General features: G+C 42.1%; 15 non-coding genes across 15 annotated transcripts; all 15 read right to left on the reverse strand.

The window, feature by feature from the left end:
- Positions 1-183: 183 nt before the first annotated feature.
- On the reverse strand, positions 184-266 carry TRNAL-AAG (transfer RNA leucine (anticodon AAG)). Its single transcript has one exon. It is a non-coding gene; the product is annotated as a tRNA-Leu (tRNA).
- Positions 267-1172: 906 nt separating this feature from the next.
- TRNAL-UAG (transfer RNA leucine (anticodon UAG)) lies at positions 1173-1255 on the reverse strand. The gene has a single exon. It is a non-coding gene; the product is annotated as a tRNA-Leu (tRNA).
- A 1024-nt stretch (positions 1256-2279) lies between these two features.
- TRNAL-AAG (transfer RNA leucine (anticodon AAG)) lies at positions 2280-2362 on the reverse strand. The gene has a single exon. It is a non-coding gene; the product is annotated as a tRNA-Leu (tRNA).
- Positions 2363-3268: 906 nt separating this feature from the next.
- Positions 3269-3351, reverse strand: TRNAL-UAG (transfer RNA leucine (anticodon UAG)). The gene has a single exon. It is a non-coding gene; the product is annotated as a tRNA-Leu (tRNA).
- Positions 3352-4375: 1024 nt separating this feature from the next.
- On the reverse strand, positions 4376-4458 carry TRNAL-AAG (transfer RNA leucine (anticodon AAG)). Its single transcript has one exon. It is a non-coding gene; the product is annotated as a tRNA-Leu (tRNA).
- Positions 4459-5364: 906 nt separating this feature from the next.
- TRNAL-UAG (transfer RNA leucine (anticodon UAG)) lies at positions 5365-5447 on the reverse strand. Its single transcript has one exon. It is a non-coding gene; the product is annotated as a tRNA-Leu (tRNA).
- A 1025-nt stretch (positions 5448-6472) lies between these two features.
- On the reverse strand, positions 6473-6555 carry TRNAL-AAG (transfer RNA leucine (anticodon AAG)). The gene has a single exon. It is a non-coding gene; the product is annotated as a tRNA-Leu (tRNA).
- Positions 6556-6746: 191 nt separating this feature from the next.
- On the reverse strand, positions 6747-6829 carry TRNAL-CAG (transfer RNA leucine (anticodon CAG)). The gene has a single exon. It is a non-coding gene; the product is annotated as a tRNA-Leu (tRNA).
- Positions 6830-7461: 632 nt separating this feature from the next.
- Positions 7462-7544, reverse strand: TRNAL-UAG (transfer RNA leucine (anticodon UAG)). The gene has a single exon. It is a non-coding gene; the product is annotated as a tRNA-Leu (tRNA).
- Positions 7545-8568: 1024 nt separating this feature from the next.
- TRNAL-AAG (transfer RNA leucine (anticodon AAG)) lies at positions 8569-8651 on the reverse strand. The gene has a single exon. It is a non-coding gene; the product is annotated as a tRNA-Leu (tRNA).
- Positions 8652-8842: 191 nt separating this feature from the next.
- Positions 8843-8925, reverse strand: TRNAL-CAG (transfer RNA leucine (anticodon CAG)). Its single transcript has one exon. It is a non-coding gene; the product is annotated as a tRNA-Leu (tRNA).
- A 632-nt stretch (positions 8926-9557) lies between these two features.
- TRNAL-UAG (transfer RNA leucine (anticodon UAG)) lies at positions 9558-9640 on the reverse strand. The gene has a single exon. It is a non-coding gene; the product is annotated as a tRNA-Leu (tRNA).
- A 2719-nt stretch (positions 9641-12359) lies between these two features.
- TRNAL-AAG (transfer RNA leucine (anticodon AAG)) lies at positions 12360-12442 on the reverse strand. Its single transcript has one exon. It is a non-coding gene; the product is annotated as a tRNA-Leu (tRNA).
- A 192-nt stretch (positions 12443-12634) lies between these two features.
- TRNAL-CAG (transfer RNA leucine (anticodon CAG)) lies at positions 12635-12717 on the reverse strand. The gene has a single exon. It is a non-coding gene; the product is annotated as a tRNA-Leu (tRNA).
- Positions 12718-13349: 632 nt separating this feature from the next.
- On the reverse strand, positions 13350-13432 carry TRNAL-UAG (transfer RNA leucine (anticodon UAG)). Its single transcript has one exon. It is a non-coding gene; the product is annotated as a tRNA-Leu (tRNA).
- Positions 13433-13754: the final 322 nt, after the last annotated feature.

The raw sequence follows: 13754 nt of genomic DNA on the forward strand, positions 1-13754 counted from the left end.
CCCCCCAAAAAACACATAAAACACCACGAGTGCTAGAAGAATATTATACGAGCTTGAAGACAGAATTGGGCAAATTAATTTGCAGTTGAAACTGAAGTTTGTTACTTATTCAGATATTATATGCACTGCCAATTTTTAGCTGAGATTCTAAAAGAACTCAGAGACAAAATGGACTTAAAGTTTTGTCAGAAGTGGGATTCGAACCCACGCCTCCAGGAGAGTCTGCGGCCTTAACGCAGCGCTTTAGACCACTCGGCCATCCTGACCACATTTGCTTGATCATCTACAGAGAGGGAAAGATATTGTGAACCAAAAAAAGCACACAACTTAGGTCATGAGTGGCTAGAGCAAGAAAAAAAATCACTGCACTTTTCCAAGTAGACAACCATATAAGCCCATGTGAGGGAAATGATCTGATTTTTTCTCTCCCAAGAAAAAAGTAGAGTAAACACACAATTGTCAGAAGTGGGATTTGAACCCACACCTCCAGAAGAGACTGCGACCTGAACGCAGCGCCTTAGACCACTCGGCCATCCTGATTTGCATTTGTGGAACCTTCCACAGGCCAGACAGCCATGCAAGTGGGGTACCGAAAAGGCATGCCCTCAATTTATTTATCCTATTATAAGTACTTCCAACAGATCTTTGAACAATCCATAGAGAGCAGTACCTATGAAGAACTCTTTAGACCTTTAAGGCGTACAAAGAGAAAGTGCTATTAACCAGCCACTTGAAAGGCCCAAAGCTGCTTTGAAATTGAGTCAACAGCCACCTCTTGGCTAGCTAAAGCAAATTCAACAAGGAATTTCAATGTCACAACATAGGGTGGGATACGCAAATCTAAGCAGCCCCTGATCACAGCCCTGAGGAAATTGCCGTAAGTCTGCTGGAGTCCAACTGTCTACCAGATGCTAGGCATTCTTCCATATTTGCATGGCCTGTCTGGCCAGGGCATACAAGAGCATGACTCTTCCAGATGAGCTCTTACATGGGTCCTATGCTCATATAGTAAGGTCTGCACTTTGTCAGCAAGACTTTATAGAACCGAAATATATGAGAAACCCCAGCTCTCTTGACTAGATGAGGACGGAATCACATCCCAGGTGAAGACCAACAGATGCAACTTCCATCAGATGTTAACCTGAAAAAGGAGATTACATCTCCAAAAGTCATGTCAGAAGTGGGATTCGAACCCACGCCTCCAGAGAAGACTGCGGCCTAAACACAGCGCCTTAGACCACTCGGCCATCCTGACAGTGCAGAGTCTTAAGAAATGTATAAAAGTCACTCAGAAATTTCTGCCTCCATGCAAGCCTGAAATAATTTAAACCTTCAAACACAAGGTGCAACTTTATGCACAGGACAATAAACACAGAAGATCACATGTGAAAGCATTTCATTTCACAGGTGTACAATTTTTATGCTTTTAGAATACCTCATACCTCTCACCAGCTATTTAGGGTCCTGTATCCTACTCACAAAATTACCTTGCCTGCGACCTCTCTCTCTACACAAACAACTACTGCACAGGAAGTAGGAAGGCAGAAGGTGGGGCATATTATGCAAATGTATGCTGTCATTGTGCCTTGCAGATTCATGCAGGATTTCTAGATCCTTGCTGGATACAAGAGAGCAGACCTTGTTTCAGATCAACTGTCCCTAGCAGGGAACGTCTGAGCACATGCAGTCTTTTGCTCTCTAGCCCCTGGCCTGGGACTTACCCTCACTGGCTGAGGCGTGAATTTCTGCATACCAACGTTGCATAGATGGTACGTTTGTGGTCGGTTTGGGATGGGTGGGAGGTCAAAAGCATGGAAAAGTATGTCGCCTTCACTTCTAGTCTCCTCTTCTAGGCCTACCTGCCGTTCACTCACTCTGTCTTTGTTTCATTCTCTCCTTCCTCAACACCCCTTCTCACTCACTCGCTCTATCACTTGTGCTCTTTCCCCTTGCTCTGCATTTCATAGTGGAAACATCTCTTGAATGGAGCATTAGAAAATGAGGTTACATAAAATTAACAATCTACTTATTGGAAACCAAAAATATCACAAGACTGAATGTAACCCATTTCATTAATAAAAGGGACTTTTTAAGCACCCCCCAAAAAACACATAAAACACCACGAGTGCTAGAAGAATATTATACGAGCTTGAAGACAGAATTGGGCAAATTAATTTGCAGTTGAAACTGAAGTTTGTTACTTATTCAGATATTATATGCACTGCCAATTTTTAGCTGAGATTCTAAAAGAACTCAGAGACAAAATGGATTTAAAGTTTTGTCAGAAGTGGGATTCGAACCCACGCCTCCAGGAGAGACTGCGGCCTTAACGCAGCGCCTTAGACCACTCGGCCATCCTGACCACATTTGCTTGATCATCTACAGAGAGGGAAAGATATGGTGAACCAAAAAAAGCACACAACTTAGGTCATGAGTGGCTAGAGCAAGAAAAAAACTCACTGCACTTTTCCAAGTAGACAACCATATAAGCCCATGTGAGGAAAATGATCTGATTTTTTCTCTCCCAAGAAAAAAGTAGAGTAAACACACAATTGTCAGAAGTGGGATTTGAACCCACGCCTCCAGAAGAGACTGCGACCTGAACGCAGCGCTTTAGACCACTCGGCCATCCTGACTTGCATTTGTGGACCCTTCCACAGGCCAGACAGCCATGCAAGTGGGGTACCGAAAAGGCATGCCCTCAATTTATTTATCCTATTATAAGTACTTCCAACAGATCTTTGAACAATCCATAGAGAGCAGTACCTATGAAGAACTCTTTAGACCTTTAAGGCGTACAAAGAGAAAGTGCTATTAACCAGCCACTTGAAAGGCCCAAAGCTGCTTTGAAATTGAGTCAACAGCCACCTCTTGGCTAGCTAAAGCAAATTCAACAAGGAATTTCAATGTCACAACATAGGGTGGGATACGCAAATCTAAGCAGCCCCTGATCACAGCCCTGAGGAAATTGCCGTAAGTCTGCTGGAGTCCAACTGTCTACCAGATGCTAGGCATTCTTCCATATTTGCATGGCCTGTCTGGCCAGGGCATACAAGAGCATGACTCTTCCAGATGAGCTCTTACATGGGTCCTATGCTCATATAGTAAGGTCTGCACTTTGTCAGCAAGACTTTATAGAACCGAAATATATGAGAAACCCCAGCTCTCTTGACTAGATGAGGACGGAATCACATCCCAGGTGAAGACCAACAGATGCAACTTCCATCAGATGTTAACCTGAAAAAGGAGATTACATCTCCAAAAGTCATGTCAGAAGTGGGATTCGAACCCACGCCTCCAGAGAAGACTGCGGCCTAAACACAGCGCCTTAGACCACTCGGCCATCCTGACAGTGCAGAGTCTTAAGAAATGTATAAAAGTCACTCAGAAATTTCTGCCTCCATGCAAGCCTGAAATAATTTAAACCTTCAAACACAAGGTGCAACTTTATGCACAGGACAATAAACACAGAAGATCACATGTGAAAGCATTTCATTTCACAGGTGTACAATTTTTATGCTTTTAGAATACCTCATACCTCTCACCAGCTATTTAGGGTCCTGTATCCTACTCACAAAATTACCTTGCCTGCGACCTCTCTCTCTACACAAACAACTACTGCACAGGAAGTAGGAAGGCAGAAGGTGGGGCATATTATGCAAATGTATGCTGTCATTGTGCCTTGCAGATTCATGCAGGATTTCTAGATCCTTGCTGGATACAAGAGAGCAGACCTTGTTTCAGATCAACTGTCCCTAGCAGGGAACGTCTGAGCACATGCAGTCTTTTGCTCTCTAGCCCCTGGCCTGGGACTTACCCTCACTGGCTGAGGCGTGAATTTCTGCATACCAACGTTGCATAGATGGTACGTTTGTGGTCGGTTTGGGATGGGTGGGAGGTCAAAAGCATGGAAAAGTATGTCGCCTTCACTTCTAGTCTCCTCTTCTAGGCCTACCTGCCGTTCACTCACTCTGTCTTTGTTTCATTCTCTCCTTCCTCAACACCCCTTCTCACTCACTCGCTCTATCACTTGTGCTCTTTCCCCTTGCTCTGCATTTCATAGTGGAAACATCTCTTGAATGGAGCATTAGAAAATGAGGTTACATAAAATTAACAATCTACTTATTGGAAACCAAAAATATCACAAGACTGAATGTAACCCATTTCATTAATAAAAGGGACTTTTTAAGCACCCCCCAAAAAACACATAAAACACCACGAGTGCTAGAAGAATATTATACGAGCTTGAAGACAGAATTGGGCAAATTAATTTGCAGTTGAAACTGAAGTTTGTTACTTATTCAGATATTATATGCACTGCCAATTTTTAGCTGAGATTCTAAAAGAACTCAGAGACAAAATGGATTTAAAGTTTTGTCAGAAGTGGGATTCGAACCCACGCCTCCAGGAGAGACTGCGGCCTTAACGCAGCGCCTTAGACCACTCGGCCATCCTGACCACATTTGCTTGATCATCTACAGAGAGGGAAAGATATGGTGAACCAAAAAAAGCACACAACTTAGGTCATGAGTGGCTAGAGCAAGAAAAAAACTCACTGCACTTTTCCAAGTAGACAACCATATAAGCCCATGTGAGGAAAATGATCTGATTTTTTCTCTCCCAAGAAAAAAGTAGAGTAAACATACAATTGTCAGAAGTGGGATTTGAACCCACGCCTCCAGAAGAGACTGCGACCTGAACGCAGCGCTTTAGACCACTCGGCCATCCTGACTTGCATTTGTGGACCCTTCCACAGGCCAGACAGCCATGCAAGTGGGGTACCGAAAAGGCATGCCCTCAATTTATTTATCCTATTATAAGTACTTCCAACAGATCTTTGAACAATCCATAGAGAGCAGTACCTATGAAGAACTCTTTAGACCTTTAAGGCGTACAAAGAGAAAGTGCTATTAACCAGCCACTTGAAAGGCCCAAAGCTGCTTTGAAATTGAGTCAACAGCCACCTCTTGGCTAGCTAAAGCAAATTCAACAAGGAATTTCAATGTCACAACATAGGGTGGAATATGCAAATCTAAGCAGCCCCTGATCACAGCCCTGAGGAAATTGCCGTAAGTGTGCTGGAGTCCAACTGTCTACCAGATGCTAGGCATTCTTCCATATTTGCATGGCCTGTCTGGCCAGGGCATACAAGAGCATGACTCTTCCAGATGAGCTCTTACATGGGTCCTATGCTCATATAGTAAGGACTGCACTTTGTCAGCAAGACTTTATACAACCGAAATATATGAGAAACCCCAGCTCTCTTGACTAGATGAGGACGGAATCACATCCTAGGTGAAGACCAACAGATGCAACTTCCATCAGATGTTAACCTGAAAAAGGAGATTACATCTCCAAAAGTCATGTCAGAAGTGGGATTCGAACCCACACCTCCAGAGGAGACTGCGGCCTAAACACAGCGCCTTAGACCACTCGGCCATCCTGACAGTGCAGAGTCTTAAGAAATGTATAAAAGTCACTCAGAAATTTCTGCCTCCATGCAAGCCTGAAATAATTTAAACCTTCAAACACAAGGTGCAACTTTATGCACAGGACAATAAACACAGAAGATCACATGTGAAACCATTTCATTTCACAGGTGTACAATTTTTATGCTTTTAAAATACCTCATACCTCTCACCAGCTATTTAGGGTCCTGTATCCTACTCACAAAATTACCTTGCCTGAGACCTCTCTCTCTACACAAACAACTACTGCACAGGAAGTAGGAAGGCAGAAGGTGGGGCATATTATGCAAATGTATGCTGTCATTGTGCCTTGCAGATTCATGCAGGATTTCTAGATCCTTGCTGGATACAAGAGAGCAGACCTTGTTTCAGATCAACTGTCCCTAGCAGGGAACGTCTGAGCACATGCAGTCTTTTGCTCTCTAGCCCCTGGCCTGGGACTTACCCTCACTGGCTGAGACGTGAATTTCTGCATACCAACGTTGCATAGATGGTACGTTTGTGGTCAGTTTGGGATGGGTGGGAGGTCAAAAGCAGGGAAAAGTATGTCGCCTTCACTTCTAGTCTCCTCTTCTAGGCCTACCTGCTGTTCACTCACTCTGTCTTTGTTTCATTCTCTCCTTCCTCAACACCCCTTCTCACTCACTCGCTCTATCACTTGTGCTCTTTCCCCTTGCTCTGCATTTCATAGTGGAAACATCTCTTGAATGGAGCATTAGAAAATGAGGTTACATAAAATTAACAATCTACTTATTGGAAACCAAAAATATCACAAGACTGAATGTAACCCATTTCATTAATAAAAGGGACTTTTTAAGCACCCCCCAAAAAAACACATAAAACACCACGAGTGCTAGAAGAATATTATACGAGCTTGAAGACAGAATTGGGCAAATTAATTTGCAGTTGAAACTGAAGTTTGTTACTTATTCAGATATTATATGCACTGCCAATTTTTAGCTGAGATTCTAAAAGAACTCAGAGACAAAATGGACTTATAGTTTTGTCAGAAGTGGGATTCGAACCCACGCCTCCAGGAGAGACTGCGGCCTTAACGCAGCGCCTTACACCACTCGGCCATCCTGACCACATTTGCTTGATCATCTACAGAGAGGGAAAGATATTGTGAACCAAAAAAAGCACACAACTTAGGTCCTGAGTGGCTAGAGCAAGAAAAAAACTCACTGCACTTTTCCAAGTAGACAACCATATAAGCCCATGTGAGGGAAATGATCTGATTTTTTCTCTCCCAAGAAAAAAGTAGAGTAAACACACAATTGTCAGAAGTGGGATTTGAACCCACGCCTCCAGAAGAGACTGCGACCTGAACGCAGTGCCTTAGACCACTCGGCCATCCTGACTTGCATTTGTGGATCCTTCCACAGGCCAGACAGCCATGCAAGTGGGGTACCGAAAAGGCATGCCCTCAATTTATTTATCCTATTATAAGTACTTCCAACAGATCTTTGAACAATCCATAGAGAGCAGTACCTATGAAGAACTCTTTAGACCTTTAAGGCGTACAAAGAGAAAGTGCTATTAACCAGCCACTTGAAAGGCCCAAAGCTGCTTTGAAATTGAGTCAACAGCCACCTCTTGGCTAGCTAAAGCAAATTCAACAAGGAATTTCAATGTCACAACATAGGGTGGAATACGCAAATCTAAGCAGCCCCTGATCACAGCCCTGAGGAAATTGCCGTAAGTGTGCTGGAGTCCAACTGTCTACCAGATGCTAGGCATTCTTCCATATTTGCATGGCCTGTCTGGCCAGGGCATACAAGAGCATGACTCTTCCAGATGAGCTCTTACATGGGTCCTATGCTCATATAGTAAGGACTGCACTTTGTCAGCAAGACTTTATACAACCGAAATATATGAGAAACCCCAGCTCTCTTGACTAGATGAGGACGGAATCACATCCTAGGTGAAGACCAACAGATGCAACTTCCATCAGATGTTAACCTGAAAAAGGAGATTACATCTCCAAAAGTCATGTCAGAAGTGGGATTCGAACCCACACCTCCAGAGGAGACTGCGGCCTAAACACAGCGCCTTAGACCACTCGGCCATCCTGACAGTGCAGAGTCTTAAGAAATGTATAAAAGTCACTCAGAAATTTCTGCCTCCATGCAAGCCTGAAATAATTTAAACCTTCAAACACAAGGTGCAACTTTATGCACAGGACAATAAACACAGAAGATCACATGTGAAAGCATTTCATTTCACAGGTGTACAATTTTTATGCTTTTAGAATACCTCATACCTCTCACCAGCTATTTAGGGTCCTGTATCCTACTCACAAAATTACCTTGCCTGCGACCTCTCTCTCTACACAAACAACTACTGCACAGGAAGTAGGAAGGCAGAAGGTGGGGCATATTATGCAAATGTATGCTGTCATTGTGCCTTGCAGATTCATGCAGGATTTCTAGATCCTTGCTGGATACAAGAGAGCAGACCTTGTTTCAGATCAACTGTCCCTAGCAGGGAACGTCTGAGCACATGCAGTCTTTTGCTCTCTAGCCCCTGGCCTGGGACTTACCCTCACTGGCTGAGACGTGAATTTCTGCATACCAACGTTGCATAGATGGTACGTTTGTGGTCAGTTTGGGATGGGTGGGAGGTCAAAAGCAGGGAAAAGTATGTCGCCTTCACTTCTAGTCTCCTCTTCTAGGCCTACCTGCTGTTCACTCACTCTGTCTTTGTTTCATTCTCTCCTTCCTCAACACCCCTTCTCACTCACTCGCTCTATCACTTGTGCTCTTTCCCCTTGCTCTGCATTTCATAGTGGAAACATCTCTTGAATGGAGCATTAGAAAATGAGGTTACATAAAATTAACAATCTACTTATTGGAAACCAAAAATATCACAAGACTGAATGTAACCCATTTCATTAATAAAAGGGACTTTTTAAGCACCCCCCAAAAAACACATAAAACACCACGAGTGCTAGAAGAATATTATACGAGCTTGAAGACAGAATTGGGCAAATTAATTTGCAGTTGAAACTGAAGTTTGTTACTTATTCAGATATTATATGCACTGCCAATTTTTAGCTGAGATTCTAAAAGAACTCAGAGACAAAATGGACTTATAGTTTTGTCAGAAGTGGGATTCGAACCCACGCCTCCAGGAGAGACTGCGGCCTTAACGCAGCGCCTTACACCACTCGGCCATCCTGACCACATTTGCTTGATCATCTACAGAGAGGGAAAGATATTGTGAACCAAAAAAAGCACACAACTTAGGTCCTGAGTGGCTAGAGCAAGAAAAAAACTCACTGCACTTTTCCAAGTAGACAACCATATAAGCCCATGTGAGGGAAATGATCTGATTTTTTCTCTCCCAAGAAAAAAGTAGAGTAAACACACAATTGTCAGAAGTGGGATTTGAACCCACGCCTCCAGAAGAGACTGCGACCTGAACGCAGTGCCTTAGACCACTCGGCCATCCTGACTTGCATTTGTGGATCCTTCCACAGGCCAGACAGCCATGCAAGTGGGGTACCGAAAAGGCATGCCCTCAATTTATTTATCCTATTATAAGTACTTCCAACAGATCTTTGAACAATCCATAGAGAGCAGTACCTATGAAGAACTCTTTAGACCTTTAAGGCGTACAAAGAGAAAGTGCTATTAACCAGCCACTTGAAAGGCCCAAAGCTGCTTTGAAATTGAGTCAACAGCCACCTCTTGGCTAGCTAAAGCAAATTCAACAAGGAATTTCAATGTCACAACATAGGGTGGAATACGCAAATCTAAGCAGCCCCTGATCACAGCCCTGAGGAAATTGCCGTAAGTGTGCTGGAGTCCAACTGTCTACCAGATGCTAGGCATTCTTCCATATTTGCATGGCCTGTCTGGCCAGGGCATACAAGAGCATGACTCTTCCAGATGAGCTCTTACATGGGTCCTATGCTCATATAGTAAGGACTGCACTTTGTCAGCAAGACTTTATACAACCGAAATATATGAGAAACCCCAGCTCTCTTGACTAGATGAGGACGGAATCACATCCCAGGTGAAGACCAACAGATGCAACTTCCATCAGATGTTAACCTGAAAAAGGAGATTACATCTCCAAAAGTCATGTCAGAAGTGGGATTCGAACCCACGCCTCCAGAGGAGACTGCGGCCTAAACACAGCGCCTTAGACCACTCGGCCATCCTGACAGTGCAGAGTCTTAAGAAATGTATAAAAGTCACTCAGAAATTTCTGCCTCCATGCAAGCCTGAAATAATTTAAACCTTCAAACACAAGGTGCAACTTTATGCACAGGACAATAAACACAGAAGATCACATGTGAAAGCATTTCATTTCACAGGTGTACAATTTTTATGCTTTTAGAATACCTCATACCTCTCACCAGCTATTTAGGGGTGTGTTACTGCTACAACGCATCTTTTACAACGTAATGCTGCTACAACGCAGCTATTACATCGCAAATACCATTACAATGCATGCCATTACAACGCATGGCATTACATAGCAGATGCTATTACAACGCATACCATTAAATCGTAAGTATTGGTAAGTATTTAATTTTTTTTTTTTATTTAATATTTTATAATTGATTTAATTATTATTAATTATCAAAAAATATTTATTTCGTTTTTAAATATTATAAATTAAATATATTAATTTAAGTATTTTTTAAAATAAGTATGAGTATAGGAGTATATGTTTTGGGGTACTGATGTATATGTTTTGGGGTGTTTGGGTATTTTTAGGTTTTAGGGCAGTGTTTGGGTTTTGGGGTACAGGGGTGTTTTTAGGTTTTAGGGCAGGGTTTGGGTTTTGGGGTACAGGGGTGTTTTTAGGTTTTAGGGCAGGGTTTGGGTTTTGGGGTACAGGGGTGTTTTTAGGTTTTAGGGCAGTGTTTGGGTTTTGGGGTACAGGGGTGTTTTTAGGTTTTAGGGCAGGGTTTGGGTTTTGGGGTACAGGGGTGTTTTTAGGTTTTAGGGCAGGGTTTGGGTTTTGGGGTACAGGGGTGTTTTTAGGTTTTAGGGCAGGGTTTGGGTTTTGGGGTACAGGGGTGTTTTTAGGTTTTAGGGCAGGGTTTGGGTTTTGGGGTACAGGGGTGTTTTTAGGTTTTAGGGCAGGGTTTGGGTTTTGGGGTACAGGGGTGTTTTTAGGTTTTAGGGCAGGGTTTGGGTTTTGGGGTACAGGGGTGTTTTTAGGTTTTAGGGCAGGGTTTGGGTTTTGGGGTACAGGGGTGTTTTTAGGTTTTAGGACAGGGTTTGTTTTTGGGGTACAGGGGTGTTTTTAGGTTTTAGGGCAGGGTTTGGGTTTTGGGGTACAGGGCTGTTTTTAGGTTTTAGGGCAGGGTTTGGGTTTTGGGGTACAGGGGTGTTTTTAGGTTTTAGGGCAGGGTTTGGGTTTTGGGGTACAGGGGTGTTTTTAGGTTTTAGGGCAGGGTTTGGGTTTTGGGGTACAGGGGTGTTTTTAGGTTTTAGGGCAGGGTTTGTTTTTGGGGGTACAGGGGTATTACGACTTTATTTAAATTAATTAAATTAATTTTATTTAATTTAATTATATTTATAACTATATTTACAATTATTAATTTAATTGTATTAATAAACGATTATAATTAAATTATATTATTTAAAAATGTTTAATTAATTAAATTCTTTTAATTTTAATAAATATAATTATATTATGTATTATTTATAATTAATTAAATTATAATTATATTTATTGTAATTAATTACATTATATTATTTTCTATTTATAAATTTTTTATATTTCATTAATTATATTATTTTAAATATATTAAATTAATATCAATTTTAATATTAATTAAATTACTATAATTAAATTAATTACTGTTTTAAAAATGTTATATTATTTTTATTATTTTAAACTAATTTAATTAACTTTATTACATTTTTTTTAAAAAAGATATACTTACCTATATTTACGATGTAATGCCATGCGTTGTAAAAGTATCTGCTATGTAATGCCATGCGTTGTAATGGCATGCATTGTAATGGTATTTGCGATGTAAAAATCGCGTTGTAACGGAACGCGTTGTAATACATCGCGTTGTACTGACACCAATCCGCTATTTAGGGTCCTGTATCCTACTCACAAAATTACCTTGCCTGCGACCTCTCTCTCTACACAAACAACTACTGCACAGGAAGTAGGAAGGCAGAAGGTGGGGCATATTATGCAAATGTATGCTGTCATTGTGCCTTGCAGATTCATGCAGGATTTCTAGATCCTTGCTGGATACAAGAGAGCAGACCTTGTTTCAGATCAACTGTCCCTAGCAGGGAACGTCTGAGCACATGCAGTCTTTTGCTCTCTAGCCCCTGGCCTGGGACTTACCCTCACTGGCTGAGGCGTGAATTTCTGCATACCAACGTTGCATAGATGGTACATTTGTGGTCGGTTTGGGATGGGTGGGAGGTCAAAAGCAGGGAAAAGTATGTCGCCTTCACTTCTAGTCTCCTCTTCTAGGCCTACCTGCCGTTCACTCACTCTGTCTTTGTTTCATTCTCTCCTTCCTCAACACCCCTTCTCACTCACTCGCTCTATCACTTGTGCTCTTTCCCCTTGCTCTGCATTTCATAGTGGAAACATCTCTTGAATGGAGCATTAGAAAATGAGGTTACATAAAATTAACAATCTACTTATTGGAAACCAAAAATATCACAAGACTGAATGTAACCCATTTCATTAATAAAAGGGACTTTGTAAGCACCCTCCAAAAAACACATAAAACACCACGAGTGCTAGAAGAATATTATAGGAGCTTGAAGACAGAATTGGGCAAATTAATTTGCAGTTGAAACTGAAGTTTGTTACTTATTCAGATATTATATGAACTGCCAATTTTTTGCTGAGATTCTAAAAGAACTCAGAGACAAAATGGACTTAAAGTTTTGTCAGAAGTGGGATTCGAACCCACGCCTCCAGGAGAGACTGCGGCCTTAACGCAGCGCCTTAGACCACTCGGCCATCCTGACCACATGTTGCTTGATCATTTACAGAGAGGGAAAGATATTGTGAACCAAAAAAAGCACACATCTTAGGTCATGAGTGGCTAGAGCAAGAAAAAAACTCGCTGCACTTTTCCAAGTAGACAACCATATAAGCCCATGTGAGGGAAATGATCAGATTTTTTCTCTCTCAAGAAAAAAGTAGAGTAAACACACAATTGTCAGAAGTGGGATTTGAACCCACGCCTCCAGAAGAGACTGCGACCTGAACGCAGCGCCTTAGACCACTCGGCCATCCTGACTTGCATTTGTGGAACCTTCCACAGGCCAGACAGCCATGCAAGTGGGGTACCGAAAAGGCATGCCCTCAATTTATTTATCCTATTATAAGTACTTCCAACAGATCTTTGAACAATCCATAGAGAGCAGTACCTATGAAGAACTCTTTAGACCTTTAAGGCGTACAAAGAGAAAGTGCTATTAACCAGCCACTTGAAAGGCCCAAAGCTGCTTTGAATTTGAGTCAACAGCCACCTCTTGGCTAGCTAAAGCAAATTCAACAAGGAATTTCAATGTCACAACATAGGGTGGAATACGCAAATCTAAGCAGCCCCTGATCACAGCCCTGAGGAAATTGCCGTAAGTGTGCTGGAGTCCAACTGTCTACCAGATGCTAGGCATTCTTACATATTTGCATGGCCTGTCTGGCCAGGGCATACAAGAGCATGACTCTTCCAGATGAGCTCTTACATGGGTCCTATGCTCATATAGTAAGGACTGCACTTTGTCAGCAAGACTTTATACAACCGAAATATATGAGAAACCCCAGCGCTCTTGACTAGATGAGGAAGGAATCACATCCCAGGTGAAAACCAACAGATGCAACTTCCATCAGATGTTAACCTGAAAAAGGAGATTACATCTCCAAAAGTCATGTCAGAAGTGGGATTCGAACCCACGCCTCCAGAGGAGACTGCGGCCTAAACACAGCACCTTAGACCACTCGGCCATCCTGACAGTGCAGAGTCTTAAGAAATGTATAAAAGTCACTCAGAAATTTCTGCCTCCATGCAAGCCTGAAATAATTTAAACCTTCAAACACAAGGTGCAACTTTATGCACAGGACAATAAACACAGAAGATCACATGTGAAAGCATTTCATTTCACAGGTGTACAATTTTTATGCTTTTAGAATACCTCATACCTCTCACCAGCTATTTAGGGTCCTGTATCCTACTCACAAAATTACCTTGCCTGCGACCTCTCTCTCTACACAAACAACTACTGCATAGGAAGTAGGAAGGCAGAAGGTGGGGCATATTATGCAAATGTATGCTGT

This window comes from Lissotriton vulgaris, chromosome 8 (genome assembly GCF_964263255.1).
Source record: "Lissotriton vulgaris chromosome 8, aLisVul1.2, whole genome shotgun sequence".
Taxonomy (NCBI): domain Eukaryota; kingdom Metazoa; phylum Chordata; class Amphibia; order Caudata; family Salamandridae; genus Lissotriton; species Lissotriton vulgaris.